The sequence below is a fragment of the Schistocerca gregaria genome, unplaced genomic scaffold, assembly GCF_023897955.1.
Source record: "Schistocerca gregaria isolate iqSchGreg1 unplaced genomic scaffold, iqSchGreg1.2 ptg000359l, whole genome shotgun sequence".
NCBI lineage: Eukaryota > Metazoa > Arthropoda > Insecta > Orthoptera > Acrididae > Schistocerca > Schistocerca gregaria.
The window spans coordinates 38,030-51,483 of record NW_026061817.1 but is presented as its reverse complement, the minus strand read 5'-3'; the positions used below and the strand labels follow the sequence as shown (position 1 = coordinate 51,483).

The 13,454-nt window shown below is 46.6% G+C and overlaps 12 non-coding genes across 12 annotated transcripts; all 12 read right to left on the bottom strand.

Annotated features, from left to right (window-relative positions):
- Positions 1–7,138: 7,138 nt before the first annotated feature.
- Trnas-cga (transfer RNA serine (anticodon CGA)) lies at positions 7,139–7,220 on the bottom strand. The gene has a single exon. It is a non-coding gene; the product is annotated as a tRNA-Ser (tRNA).
- Positions 7,221–7,357: 137 nt separating this feature from the next.
- On the bottom strand, positions 7,358–7,430 carry Trnak-uuu (transfer RNA lysine (anticodon UUU)). Its single transcript has one exon. It is a non-coding gene; the product is annotated as a tRNA-Lys (tRNA).
- A 536-nt stretch (positions 7,431–7,966) lies between these two features.
- Positions 7,967–8,039, bottom strand: Trnaf-gaa (transfer RNA phenylalanine (anticodon GAA)). Its single transcript has one exon. It is a non-coding gene; the product is annotated as a tRNA-Phe (tRNA).
- A 584-nt stretch (positions 8,040–8,623) lies between these two features.
- On the bottom strand, positions 8,624–8,705 carry Trnas-uga (transfer RNA serine (anticodon UGA)). Its single transcript has one exon. It is a non-coding gene; the product is annotated as a tRNA-Ser (tRNA).
- A 708-nt stretch (positions 8,706–9,413) lies between these two features.
- On the bottom strand, positions 9,414–9,495 carry Trnas-cga (transfer RNA serine (anticodon CGA)). The gene has a single exon. It is a non-coding gene; the product is annotated as a tRNA-Ser (tRNA).
- A 137-nt stretch (positions 9,496–9,632) lies between these two features.
- Positions 9,633–9,705, bottom strand: Trnak-uuu (transfer RNA lysine (anticodon UUU)). The gene has a single exon. It is a non-coding gene; the product is annotated as a tRNA-Lys (tRNA).
- A 536-nt stretch (positions 9,706–10,241) lies between these two features.
- On the bottom strand, positions 10,242–10,314 carry Trnaf-gaa (transfer RNA phenylalanine (anticodon GAA)). The gene has a single exon. It is a non-coding gene; the product is annotated as a tRNA-Phe (tRNA).
- Positions 10,315–10,898: 584 nt separating this feature from the next.
- On the bottom strand, positions 10,899–10,980 carry Trnas-uga (transfer RNA serine (anticodon UGA)). Its single transcript has one exon. It is a non-coding gene; the product is annotated as a tRNA-Ser (tRNA).
- A 708-nt stretch (positions 10,981–11,688) lies between these two features.
- Trnas-cga (transfer RNA serine (anticodon CGA)) lies at positions 11,689–11,770 on the bottom strand. Its single transcript has one exon. It is a non-coding gene; the product is annotated as a tRNA-Ser (tRNA).
- A 137-nt stretch (positions 11,771–11,907) lies between these two features.
- Positions 11,908–11,980, bottom strand: Trnak-uuu (transfer RNA lysine (anticodon UUU)). Its single transcript has one exon. It is a non-coding gene; the product is annotated as a tRNA-Lys (tRNA).
- A 536-nt stretch (positions 11,981–12,516) lies between these two features.
- Positions 12,517–12,589, bottom strand: Trnaf-gaa (transfer RNA phenylalanine (anticodon GAA)). The gene has a single exon. It is a non-coding gene; the product is annotated as a tRNA-Phe (tRNA).
- Positions 12,590–13,173: 584 nt separating this feature from the next.
- Trnas-uga (transfer RNA serine (anticodon UGA)) lies at positions 13,174–13,255 on the bottom strand. Its single transcript has one exon. It is a non-coding gene; the product is annotated as a tRNA-Ser (tRNA).
- Between the last annotated feature and the right edge of the window lie 199 nt (positions 13,256–13,454).

The following is a 13,454-nucleotide window of genomic DNA, read 5'->3' as shown; positions in this document are numbered from 1 at the left end:
TTATATTCTTCTTTTTGCTTTTTCATCCTATTTTTCCCATTTTTTCGATTTTTAAATTAAGGTTTTGTTTCGTCGTTGCACCACCCAGACCATCCTGTAGTATGTCCCGACTTGTCCCGACTTTGCTCGGCTGACGCGAAAGCTGACGCTTGGAAATCGCCCTTATGTAAAGGACAGGCACTATAAACGGCTGTGAGAGGTGAGGTGTGGCGAGGTACCAAAACGGGATATTTTCTGCTCCTTCTTCCAAAACAAAAAAAGAAAAAAACCAACGCAGTCGGTAGGACTCGAACCTACGCTCCCAGAGGGAATCTGATTTCTAGTCAGACACCTTAACCAATTTTTTTTTTTTTTTTTTGCAGAGCACATTGGATTAGCAGTCCAACGCCTGAACCACTTTTTTTATTTTTGTCCTTAACCACTCTTTTTTTCCTTAACCCCCTTTTTTTTTACTTCTCTTTTCAATAAGTAGATCGCAATGAAGGCAGGATCCCGGACGCGCAGCAACAGCAGTGGGGCCTCTTCGCGGCACTGCAAGTGCGTCACGACACAGAACCCCTTCCCCATCATGACGTGGGAGGACACATACTTTTTGTCTGTCTCCTCTGAGATTATTTATATCATGGAACAAAGTTTTTACTTAGAACGTTGTGGTTTTTCCCTTATTTTATTTTATGTTTTTTTAGTTGTTTTTTTTATTATTTGCCCTGTTTGGTTCTGGAATGTTGTAATTTGTTTGTACCTTTTTCTGTTGTGTTTTTTTTTCGTACATAATACCGTGTAGAAGCCGTAGTCACTTCTCAGACATTAATAAAATAGTTCACTCAGTCCACTGTTTGCTTGTTACTTCCTTATAGTTTCTATCGTGTTGTTCGTTTTTATCCTATGCCTGTCCTCTCGAAGACTATATTCAACATGTTGCCGTAGTGTTTTTTATGGTCACTGTATTTTTTTGATTCCCAATAAGCGGATTCCATATAGACGATGAAATCAAGTGAATTGTCAGATCCATTCCTTCCAATTACGTAATGTGTGTAGTGACCCATGAGCCACATGACAGCATTATTTTTGCTTTCTGGAAAAAATGTCACTTCAGGCTGTAATAGCATTTGTGGTGTATAATGGCGGCCATCACTTCTGGTGAGGAGTGCAATCTTCTGTCTTATCCATGTCCAATTGTGAAATTGTCCTCTGCAAGTGAATCTGTGGTGAAGTGTGTCCACGAATCCACACTTAGTGCAGTGATTTGTAGCACACAGTCCTATCTGATAAAGTTTTGCATTGGTTGGTACTGTGTCGCTGACTACCTTGTACCAAGTGGAAGCCACGTTTGTTGAATGGATTTTGAGACTAAGGTTTTTCCATACAGTACGCCATATGACGTTCGGATATTTGTTTTCTATGGTATTTTGTGTATCCGATTTGTGCCATGTATTTAGAATCTCCTTTGTAGTTATAGTTGACTTGTACATAATGCGTGGCTCTAAGTAGCCGACCTCAATATAAAATTTCTTGATATGCGTTAGTGTGTTGTTTAGTTTGCCCACATTCACCGGGGGTTGCAGGGAACCTGGCTGGACAATTGTGAATAGTCGGGAGGTGATGTTATTTCTGTCCTTATTAATCATAAACAGGGTTCTTTTGATGTAAAGTGCAGTTGCCTTTGTAACCAAATTAGTTAGCCCTAACCCGCCCATCAGTCTTGCTTTGGTCACACTGTCCAGTCTAACTGTAAATATGTTGCCTATCCACAGGTAGCTATTTGCAAGACGCATTACCTTTTTCACCTGTAACGTCGGTGCTGGGAATATTTGTGCTACAAAACAGGCTTTAGAAAACACGTAGGTGTTAATTAATTGAACATTTTGCAATAAATTCGTGGATCGCCAACGAAGTTCCCTTAACGCACCCTGTATTTTGTTCGCCGTGTCCCGCCAATTTACTGCAGCCATCTTCATTGGACAATTGTTCATAGTAAGACCTAGTGTTTTGTGGGAATCAACTAGTGACGCCGATTGGCTGCGTAACCTGTCAAACCCTCTTAGGTTTAAGATTTTACTCTTATGGATGTTCACTTTTGCACCGGAGGCGCGACTATATTGACGTATCGTCTCTTCCAGAATTGTAATTTCTCCTCCGTTTCGAAGGACGACGCCCACGTCATCGGCATATGCTTTTGCTGTAAACGTGACTCCGGAGATTGTGACACCACTTAATTTGTTGCTGAGTTGCCGTAGCAAAGGTTCAAGTGCAAGAACATACAAAAGCATTGATAACGGTCTCCCTTTTGGAACTCCCCTCTCTATATGAATAGCTTTCGTCGGCTGTCCGTTGACGTAAGCCTTGGCAGTTATTCCGGTCATCATCTGATGGATTACTCTAACTGCTCGATCGTCAAAAGCCAGATGTTTAAATATGAGGTTCACGTATCGGTGGCTGACATGGTCAAATGCCTTGCAGAAATCAACGAAGTATATTGCACACCTGATGTCAGTGACTGCCACGATAGAAATAAGGTCTCTGTATTCGGAGATGACCGACATGATCGTCCGGCCCGGGAAGCAGGCTTGATGGCCTTTTATTACTATTCTGAGAAGTGGTGTGAGTCTCTCCTTAAGTGCTCGTGCAATGGTCTTGTAATCATAGTTCATCAACATTAAGGGGCGAAACTGATCGACGTTCTTTTGTCCTTTACTTTTCGGAATCAAGACTAGTTTTCCTTCCTTAAGTTCAGTTGGTAATTCTCCTCCTTGTAAGGTTTCGTTTATTATATCCGTGAATGTTGACCCAATAATAGGCCAAAACTTGTGATAAAATTCTTTTGGTAATCCATCTGGACCCGCCGATTTGTTGGAAGGTGACGTCTTTACGAGATGTAATATTTCGTCCTCTGCAAAGGCAGCAAGCAGACAGTTATTTTCATCAGTAGTGATCCGTTCCGTTAATAAGTGTAAAGTTTCAGGACGTGCAGTCTCGGCAGTCTCGTCTTTAGCGTAGAGGTGAGCGAAATGCTGATGTATGGCGCGCACCATGTCATTTTGGTCGCTAATTACAGTCCCGTCTTCGAGTTTGAGGTGTTCAATAAAACTGCGTCGCCTATGAAGTTGGTGTTTGATCAGGTGAAACATTGAAGTAGTTTCTTCTTGTAGTAGAGACTTCGCCTTTGATTTAAGTTTTAATCCCTCCGACTGCCGGCGTGTGATGCTTAGAAGCTTCGCTTTTATTTTTCGAATTTGCTCTAGGTGAGTAGCAGCTAAATTATGTTTGTCATGTAGTTCTCGCAATACCGTATAATAAAATTCGATTGTCTTTTTGGTATCTCTAGTTTTTTGAAAACTGTATGATTTTAAGGATTGCCGAAGTTTAGGTTTGGCAAACTTGACCCACCATTCGATTTTAGATCCGTATTTATGCACTGATTTCAAACATGCCGTCCATGTGGCTTTGATCCAGTCTTCCAGTTCGTCATCTTTGAGATGGGCAATGTTGAGCATCCACTGACTGCGGTAAAATTTAGTAGGTTGTCTTGCTAAATTGGTAGTCATAGAAAACCCACAGTGATCCGAGCAGTATGTCGGGATTACTTCCACATCCAACACGTTATGAATTAGATTCTCCGACACATACTGCCTATCGATCCGACTGCATGATGTCGAAGTGAAATGCGTGAACTTGACTAGCGTAGGGAATTTGATTTCCCATGCATCCTTGTACTTCATGTTTTTAATTAAGTCATGCAGCTCCTTGCTGTAATTAAAGTGCGGCACCTGATCTTTCCTGTTAACTACACAATTGACGTCGCCACCAATTATTACAGACGCAGGATTTTTCCTTAGCAAGTAGATAATGTCATCCTTGAAAAAATTAGCTCTCGCCGCTTTGTTGGTGTTACCGGACGGTGCATAAACATTGACAACGGTGACATCAAATATTTTACAACTAAGGCCTCTTCCTGTAACCAGTTTATCCAACAGCATTACCGGTAAACCTTCACGAGTTAAAATTGCGGTTCCTGTGTTTGCGTCCGGTAGGACATTATAAAATATTTGAAAACCGGGTACGGTGAAATCAGTGAATAACACTTCTTGCAACAACACAACATCGGCCTCTGATTGATAGATAAATTGTTTTAACACTACTTTTTTCAAATCTGACGTTATCCTGTTAACGTTAATAGTTAATATTTTATAAGCTTGAATCATCTGAGAAGGTTAATTGTCATGTAGGGGTGGCAAAGTAGAGGGGGTACACAAAATTCGAGATGTACACTTCGCCCAATGTGCACAATGTATTTGAGGGGAAGAAAAGTCAGCCTGAAGTCCGCCGCTTTTTCACTAAATGGCTGCACCTGTGCCCGTGTCTTTCGTTACATTTGCTATCTCATGAAAAGCAGGAACGGTGAGACTTAATATAGGCACTTCCTGTAGAAGTACAACATCGGCTGCAGACCCGTTGATAAACTGTCGCTACAACCCTGTCTTCAAAGCTGTCGTGAACTTGTTAATATTAAGAGAAAGAAATTTATATGCCTGGGTCGTGCCCATCGGAGGAGGGAGAAAGCTGCATTACATTAGCGGCCCAGTCCATCGCACTGTCAGACTGCGAAGTGACAGTGCCAGGTTCGCGTCCTGATTCCGCGGCACCTCTAATCGGAGTCTTCCGTCGGGCCGCGGAGACATTTGGTTTGGGTTTAGTTTTCCGTCGTCCACTAGCCGGGAGTTCCATGGCAGAAGGCGGGGTGGACGGATCATGACTGAAATCGGTACCGGAGTGCCGGCTTCCTCCACTGGAGCTAACTCGTGCGAAGACGCGGTGGCGGAAGGCAAGGTGTGTTTGTTTGTATCCACACGGTCTGTTGGTAAACAGCCGTCCGGCTTCCCAGGTTGGTTGAGTTCATGAAGGGGCAGGTTGGTGTTGACAACGGGCTCCAGACCAACTTCTTCATCGGGTGTCTGTAGAGCCGACATCGGACGGTCGTCCTCTTGTTGTGCGTCCAAGTCGTGTTGCGGCGGGCCGGCCGGCGGCGTCACAACAGTCAGCTGTAAACACTGGCCGGCACCGTTGTTTACCGACGCCGCCGTGGAAGCAACGGCGTCGGAGCCCTCATCTATGCTGTCCACGGCAACGTTTTCCGGCGAGGCAGGGTTTGCGTCCGTGACCGAGATCGGGTCGTTGACCGATAACTCTTCATCAGTTCCACTATCGTCACAGGTACGGCGTCGTTTGTTACCGACTGATAACGTTGTGCTGACAGCAAGTGGAAGCTTCTCGCTCTTCCGCGCTAATGGTGGGAAGGACTCATTGCTAATATCAGGTTCAACGGCCTCTGATGTACCTGGTGGCAAAGGTGTCTCCTCCAAATTCTAACGTTGGGTCAGAATATCAGCTAGTGTCAACCTCTGGCGTTTTTGTAAGGTGTTTTTAAGGACGAAAATACGCCGAGGATGGCTCTGTGCACTATGGGACTCAACTGCTGTGGTCATTAGTCCCCTAGAACTTAGAACTACTTAAACCTAACTAACCTAAGGACATCACACACATCCACGCCCGAGGCAGGATTCGAACCTGCGACCGTTGCAGTCGCACGGTTCCGGACTGCGCGCCTAGAACCGCGAGACCACCGCGGCCGGCTACGCCGAGGACAATCACTGCGTAGATGCCCGCTCTCGTTACAAATATAACAAGTTTCTACTTGCCCACTATAAACGACACGTGCTTTATAGCCACAGACCACGATATTCGAGGGAATATTAACTTTAATGCTCATATCAACAGAACGAACCCCACTATAGCATTGCAATTTGTGTTGGCTAGACCATTTTTCCATTCTGATTTGCCGAATATCCCCGTATTTAGCAAGAACATCTTTCAATAGGTAATGTTCAACTTCAGGTGGCAAATTGAATACTCGAACCTGTTTATATTCTACATCGGCATTGGTGATTAACACGGTACTCACCGATTGGTCGCGGTGATGGAATTCCGCCTTTCCTCCAGTTTTCTGCAATATCTTCTCCAGTTGTAACGGAGTGAGAAACTTGACAAAGAAACAGTAATCCGCCATATCATAGTACGCTGTGTGAACCTGGTCAGAAGTTATCCCAATTACATCGACAATACAATCATGAATTTCCAGAGAGCTTGGTTGCACACGACGCGATGCCTTGTCAAACTCAAAACATAATGTATTCTTACGGGGAACCGATTTAGCCATAACTGTAACGATAAGCGGCCGAAACCGCTAGTAAGAGGAAAAAAAAAGAATAAGAGTACACAAAAACGCAAAAAACACGAGAAAAAAAAACAAACACAATCACAGTCTCAAGAAACGATGTAAACACGGCTTGCGGCGCTACGACGGCACGGAAGTGAGGGCACGTCCGAACGCTGTCGCGTCTCAAACGGAACTGTACCACTCGGCCACGACTGCCGGAGGCAATAGCGTCTTGCGACAAGTGAAAGTGCACCTTTAGAAGCAATCCAATGGCAGAAAGCGGCGTGGCCTCACTCTTTTCTGTAGTGTTTCCATTGCCAGCACATTAGCCGTTACGAAAGTGTATTAATTTTCGCCTAGACATGGCGTTGAACCCAACACCCTTTGGTTGAAAATCAAACGCTCTACCGACTGAGCTATCGTACAGCTGCGTGGCGTGCGAGTGATTCGCATGACGTAATTACTGGCTTATGGCTCCAATGGCGACTTCACCGACTTCCCACTGACGCACCGCTGACGCTAGTTTTCTGTCGTCTTAAGTGGTCGACATACTTGCAAGTAGCTGCGAGATCTTAAGAAAAAAAACGCTGCACCATTGCTTTTTCCGCACTCGAATGACTGAATTGCGATTCTTAAAAAAGAGAGAAATGAATGTTGGCTCTGTCCAACGCTTCCAAGCACGTCTGTGTACTCACGAACTCGGCGTCGACGCGAGAAAATGACGGGAGCGCACTCGTGGGCCTGCGACGGCTTTCTGCAGTCCCAGCGTCAGTGAGAGGAAAACCGGTAGCCACAGTAAGCAGCAGCCGTCGCGACACTCAGTATTGTTAAACGGAAATTTTCGTCTTGTTGAAGATGGCGCCATCGGTTTGCAACCGCGTTCACGTGTGTGAAAATATTTGCTCCTCTTTACGCAAAATCGCACGCAGCCGGTAGGATTCGAACCTACGCTCCCAGAGGGAATCTGATTTCGAGTCAGACGCCTTAACCACTCGGCCACGACTGCCCGTAGGTCGAGGTTCTCCGACACATGCAACTTCTACGGTTTAAAGCTATGTGGCATCAGAAAACGGCGTAGCTGCATTCTTTTCCGTAGTGTTTCCACCGCTACCAGAGGAATCGCTACCAAAGTATTAAAATTTCCGCCCGAACAGGGACTTGAACCCTGGACCCTTAGGTTAAAAGCCTAATGCTCTACCGACTGAGCTATCCGGGCTCACACGACAATAGAGAACATCCCACGATGCACAGCTGTACATTGACTCATGTCCTTCACAGCTGTGCTATCGCTGCATGGAGCTGTTACTAATTAAACGTCGCCTGAATGCTGTCTACAAACGTGTCGCGCTAAGCTCGTAGCAGACTATCGAAGAATGCTGACACACAATGCAAAAACAAACCGCAGCAGTCGTTAGGTCTCATACGTTGGAGTAGAGAATTTACGTGTTTTGTCGACACTCACTGAGTAATTGGAAATTTCACAAGCATTTCGAATGCAATGCTTCCCACGTTTTCGCTCATTTCACGGTTCCGTTGGAGACGTTCTTCACCTCCTGACACAAAAAAAGGAACGCAGTCGGTAGGACTTTTCGTATTTTCTTACTTCTCAGGGAGTTGCCTACTGTGTTCCTCTTACGGCAAGCACTAGACAACCTGAACAGTTACAGGATAGAGTCATTTTTGTTATCGGCTGTACCTACATCATCACAGACTCGGAGCAATTCCATTGGCATCAGCTTCAAAACATACGCTTGCCGAAACCCGGGATCGAACCAGGGACCTTTAGATCTTCAGTCTAACGCTCTCCCAACTGAGCTATTTCGGCTCACACGTAAGTCCGCAGATTTGCGCGTCTTCGTTAACCTCTGAATCGCCGCCAATTTCACAGTCATCTTCGTCTGATAAGACATAGGGACGCTGAAAGGCGAGCAGCAGATGCAGTGAAGTACCACACACATTTCTTCTGATTCCATCATCGTAAGAAGCAAACATGTCGACTCGATTCATGTAATATTGACTTCGCTTTCTCTAGAAAACCTTTGCTATATCGATGCCACGTGCAACTCGTGTGCAGAGAACGAGACACAAGAAGGAGTGAGCCTCTCTACCATGTGAGAGGCAGTATCTAGCAGATACACACGCTAAAACATTTGACTTGCGTTAGCTCATAAATTGCTACACGTAATTGTCTGCAAGCTAAAATGGACACATCTGCACTGCCCAGAGAGGCGACACTTGCACTCACACCTGGTGGACGGCAGTGTGACGAGGCGATGAGCTGTGGCTTCTGGGTGCGACTGTAGCGCTGCAGCCAATAATACTGCACATTGCCGGCGACCCACGTGTTTAGTAGTGACGCAACTGCTAGAATGCAGCTGAACGCCCATCTTTTGAGAGCTACAAAATTTCCGCAGTCGGCAGGACTCGAACCTACGCTCCCAGAGGGAATCTGATTTCAAGTCAGACGCCTTAACCACTCGGCCACGACTGCCGGTAGCAGTAGCGTCTTCCGACACGTGAAAGTGCACCTTTAGAAGCAATCCAATGGCAGAAAGCGGCGTGGCCTCACTCTTTTCTGTAGTGTTTCCATTGCCAGCACATTAGCCGTTACGAAAGTGTATTAATTTTCGCCTAGACATGGCGTTGAACCCAACACCCTTTGGTTGAAAATCAAACGCTCTACCGACTGAGCTATCGTACAGCTGCGTGGCGTGCGAGTGATTCGCATGACGTAATTACTGGCTTATGGCTCCAATGGCGACTTCACCGACTTCCCACTGACGCACCGCTGACGCTAGTTTTCTGTCGTCTTAAGTGGTCGACATACTTGCAAGTAGCTGCGAGATCTTAAGAAAAGAAACGCTGCACCATTGCTTTTTCCGCACTCGAATGACTGAATTGCGATTCTTAAAAAAGAGAGAAATGAATGTTGGCTCTGTCCAACGCTTCCAAGCACGTCTGTGTACTCACGAACTCGGCGTCGACGCGAGAAAATGACGGGAGCGCACTCGTGGGCCTGCGACGGCTTTCTGCAGTCGCAGCGTCAGTGAGAGGAGAACCGGTAGCCACAGTAAGCAGCAGCCGTCGCGACACTCAGTATTGTTACACGGAAATTTTCGTCTTGTTGAAGATGGCGCCATCGGTTTGCAACCGCGTTCACGTGTGTGAAAATATTTGCTCCTCTTTACGCAAAATCGCACGCAGCCGGTAGGATTCGAACCTACGCTCCCAGAGGGAATCTGATTTCGAGTCAGACGCCTTAACCACTCGGCCACGACTGCCCGTAGGTCGAGGTTCTCCGACACATGCAACTTCTACGGTTTAAAGCTATGTGGCATCAGAAAACGGCGTAGCTGCATTCTTTTCCGTAGTGTTTCCACCGCTACCAGAGGAATCGCTACCAAAGTATTAAAATTTCCGCCCGAACAGGGACTTGAACCCTGGACCCTTAGGTTAAAAGCCTAATGCTCTACCGACTGAGCTATCCGGGCTCACACGACAATAGAGAACATCCCACGATGCACAGCTGTACATTGACTCATGTCCTTCACAGCTGTGCTATCGCTGCATGGAGCTGTTACTAATTAAACGTCGCCTGAATGCTGTCTACAAACGTGTCGCGCTAAGCTCGTAGCAGACTATCGAAGAATGCTGACACACAATGCAAAAACAAACCGCAGCAGTCGTTAGGTCTCATACGTTGGAGTAGAGAATTTACGTGTTTTGTCGACACTCACTGAGTAATTGGAAATTTCACAAGCATTTCGAATGCAATGCTTCCCACGTTTTCGCTCATTTCACGGTTCCGTTGGAGACGTTCTTCACCTCCTGACACAAAAAAAGGAACGCAGTCGGTAGGACTTTTCGTATTTTCTTACTTCTCAGGGAGTTGCCTACTGTGTTCCTCTTACGGCAAGCACTAGACAACCTGAACAGTTACAGGATAGAGTCATTTTTGTTATCGGCTGTACCTACATCATCACAGACTCGGAGCAATTCCATTGGCATCAGCTTCAAAACATACGCTTGCCGAAACCCGGGATCGAACCAGGGACCTTTAGATCTTCAGTCTAACGCTCTCCCAACTGAGCTATTTCGGCTCACACGTAAGTCCGCAGATTTGCGCGTCTTCGTTAACCTCTGAATCGCCGCCAATTTCACAGTCATCTTCGTCTGATAAGACATAGGGACGCTGAAAGGCGAGCAGCAGATGCAGTGAAGTACCACACACATTTCTTCTGATTCCATCATCGTAAGAAGCAAACATGTCGACTCGATTCATGTAATATTGACTTCGCTTTCTCTAGAAAACCTTTGCTATATCGATGCCACGTGCAACTCGTGTGCAGAGAACGAGACACAAGAAGGAGTGAGCCTCTCTACCATGTGAGAGGCAGTATCTAGCAGATACACACGCTAAAACATTTGACTTGCGTTAGCTCATAAATTGCTACACGTAATTGTCTGCAAGCTAAAATGGACACATCTGCACTGCCCAGAGAGGCGACACTTGCACTCACACCTGGTGGACGGCAGTGTGACGAGGCGATGAGCTGTGGCTTCTGGGTGCGACTGTAGCGCTGCAGCCAATAATACTGCACATTGCCGGCGACCCACGTGTTTAGTAGTGACGCAACTGCTAGAATGCAGCTGAACGCCCATCTTTTGAGAGCTACAAAATTTCCGCAGTCGGCAGGACTCGAACCTACGCTACCAGAGGGAATCTGATTTCAAGTCAGACGCCTTAACCACTCGGCCACGACTGCCGGTAGCAGTAGCGTCTTCCGACACGTGAAAGTGCACCTTTAGAAGCAATCCAATGGCAGAAAGCGGCGTGGCCTCACTCTTTTCTGTAGTGTTTCCATTGCCAGCACATTAGCCGTTACGAAAGTGTATTAATTTTCGCCTAGACGTGGCGTTGAACCCAACACCCTTTGGTTGAAAATCAAACGCTCTACCGACTGAGCTATCGTACAGCTGCGTGGCGTGCGAGTGATTCGCATGACGTAATTACTGGCTTATGGCTCCAATGGCGACTTCACCGACTTCCCACTGACGCACCGCTGACGCTAGTTTTCTGTCGTCTTAAGTGGTCGACATACTTGCAAGTAGCTGCGAGATCTTAAGAAAAGAAACGCTGCACCATTGCTTTTTCCGCACTCGAATGACTGAATTGCGATTCTTAAAAAAGAGAGAAATGAATGTTGGCTCTGTCCAACGCTTCCAAGCACGTCTGTGTACTCACGAACTCGGCGTCGACGCGAGAAAATGACGGGAGCGCACTCGTGGGCCTGCGACGGCTTTCTGCAGTCGCAGCGTCAGTGAGAGGAGAACCGGTAGCCACAGTAAGCAGCAGCCGTCGCGACACTCAGTATTGTTAAACGGAAATTTTCGTCTTGTTGAAGATGGCGCCATCGGTTTGCAACCGCGTTCACGTGTGTGAAAATATTTGCTCCTCTTTACGCAAAATCGCACGCAGCCGGTAGGATTCGAACCTACGCTCCCAGAGGGAATCTGATTTCGAGTCAGACGCCTTAACCACTCGGCCACGACTGCCCGTAGGTCGAGGTTCTCCGACACATGCAACTTCTACGGTTTAAAGCTATGTGGCATCAGAAAACGGCGTAGCTGCATTCTTTTCCGTAGTGTTTCCACCGCTACCAGAGGAATCGCTACCAAAGTATTAAAATTTCCGCCCGAACAGGGACTTGAACCCTGGACCCTTAGGTTAAAAGCCTAATGCTCTACCGACTGAGCTATCCGGGCTCACACGACAATAGAGAACATCCCACGATGCACAGCTGTACATTGACTCATGTCCTTCACAGCTGTGCTATCGCTGCATGGAGCTGTTACTAATTAAACGTCGCCTGAATGCTGTCTACAAACGTGTCGCGCTAAGCTCGTAGCAGACTATCGAAGAATGCTGACACACAATGCAAAAACAAACCGCAGCAGTCGTTAGGTCTCATACGTTGGAGTAGAGGATTTACGTGTTTTGTCGACACTCACTGAGTAATTGGAAATTTCACAAGCATTTCGAATGCAATGCTTCCCACGTTTTCGCTCATTTCACGCTTCCGTTGGAGACGTTCTTCACCTCCTGACACAAAAAAAGGAACGCAGTCGGTAGGACTTTTCGTATTTTCTTACTTCTCAGGGAGTTGCCTACTGTGTTCCTCTTACGGCAAGCACTAGACAACCTGAACAGTTACAGGATAGAGTCATTTTTGTTATCGGCTGTACCTACATCATCACAGACTCGGAGCAATTCCATTGGCATCAGCTTCAAAACATACGCTTGCCGAAACCCGGGATCGAACCAGGGACCTTTAGATCTTCAGTCTAACGCTCTCCCAACTGAGCTATTTCGGCTCACACGTAAGTCCGCAGATTTGCGCGTCTTCGTTAACCTCTGAATCGCCGCCAATTTCACAGTCATCTTCGTCTGATAAGACATAGGGACGCTGAAAGGCGAGCAGCAGATGCAGTGAAGTACCACACACATTTCTTCTGATTCCATCATCGTAAGAAGCAAACATGTCGACTCGATTCATGTAATATTGACTTCGCTTTCTCTAGAAAACCTTTGCTATATCGATGCCACGTGCAACTCGTGTGCAGAGAACGAGACACAAGAAGGAGTGAGCCTCTCTACCATGTGAGAGGCAGTATCTAGCAGATACACACGCTAAAACATTTGACTTGCGTTAGCTCATAAATTGCTACACGTAATTGTCTGCAAGCTAAAATGGACACATCTGCACTGCCCAGAGAGGCGACACTTGCACTCACACCTGGTGGACGGCAGTGTGACGAGGCGATGAGCTGTGGCTTCTGGGTGCGACTGTAGCGCTGCAGCCAATAATACTGCACATTGCCGGCGACCCACGTGTTTAGTAGTGACGCAACTGCTAGAATGCAGCTGAACGCCCATCTTTTGAGAGCTACAAAATTTCCGCAGTCGGCAGGACTCGAACCTACGCTACCAGAGGGAATCTGATTTCAAGTCAGACGCCTTAACCACTCGGCCACGACTGCCGGTAGCAGTAGCGTCTTCCGACACGTGAAAGTGCACCTTTAGAAGCAATCCAATGGCAGAAAGCGGCGTGGCCTCACTCTTTTCTGTAGTGTTTCCATTGCCAGCACATTAGCCGTTACGAAAGTGTATTAATTTTCGCCTAGACATGGCGTTGAACCCAACACCCTTTGGTTGAAAATCAAACGCTCTACCGACTGA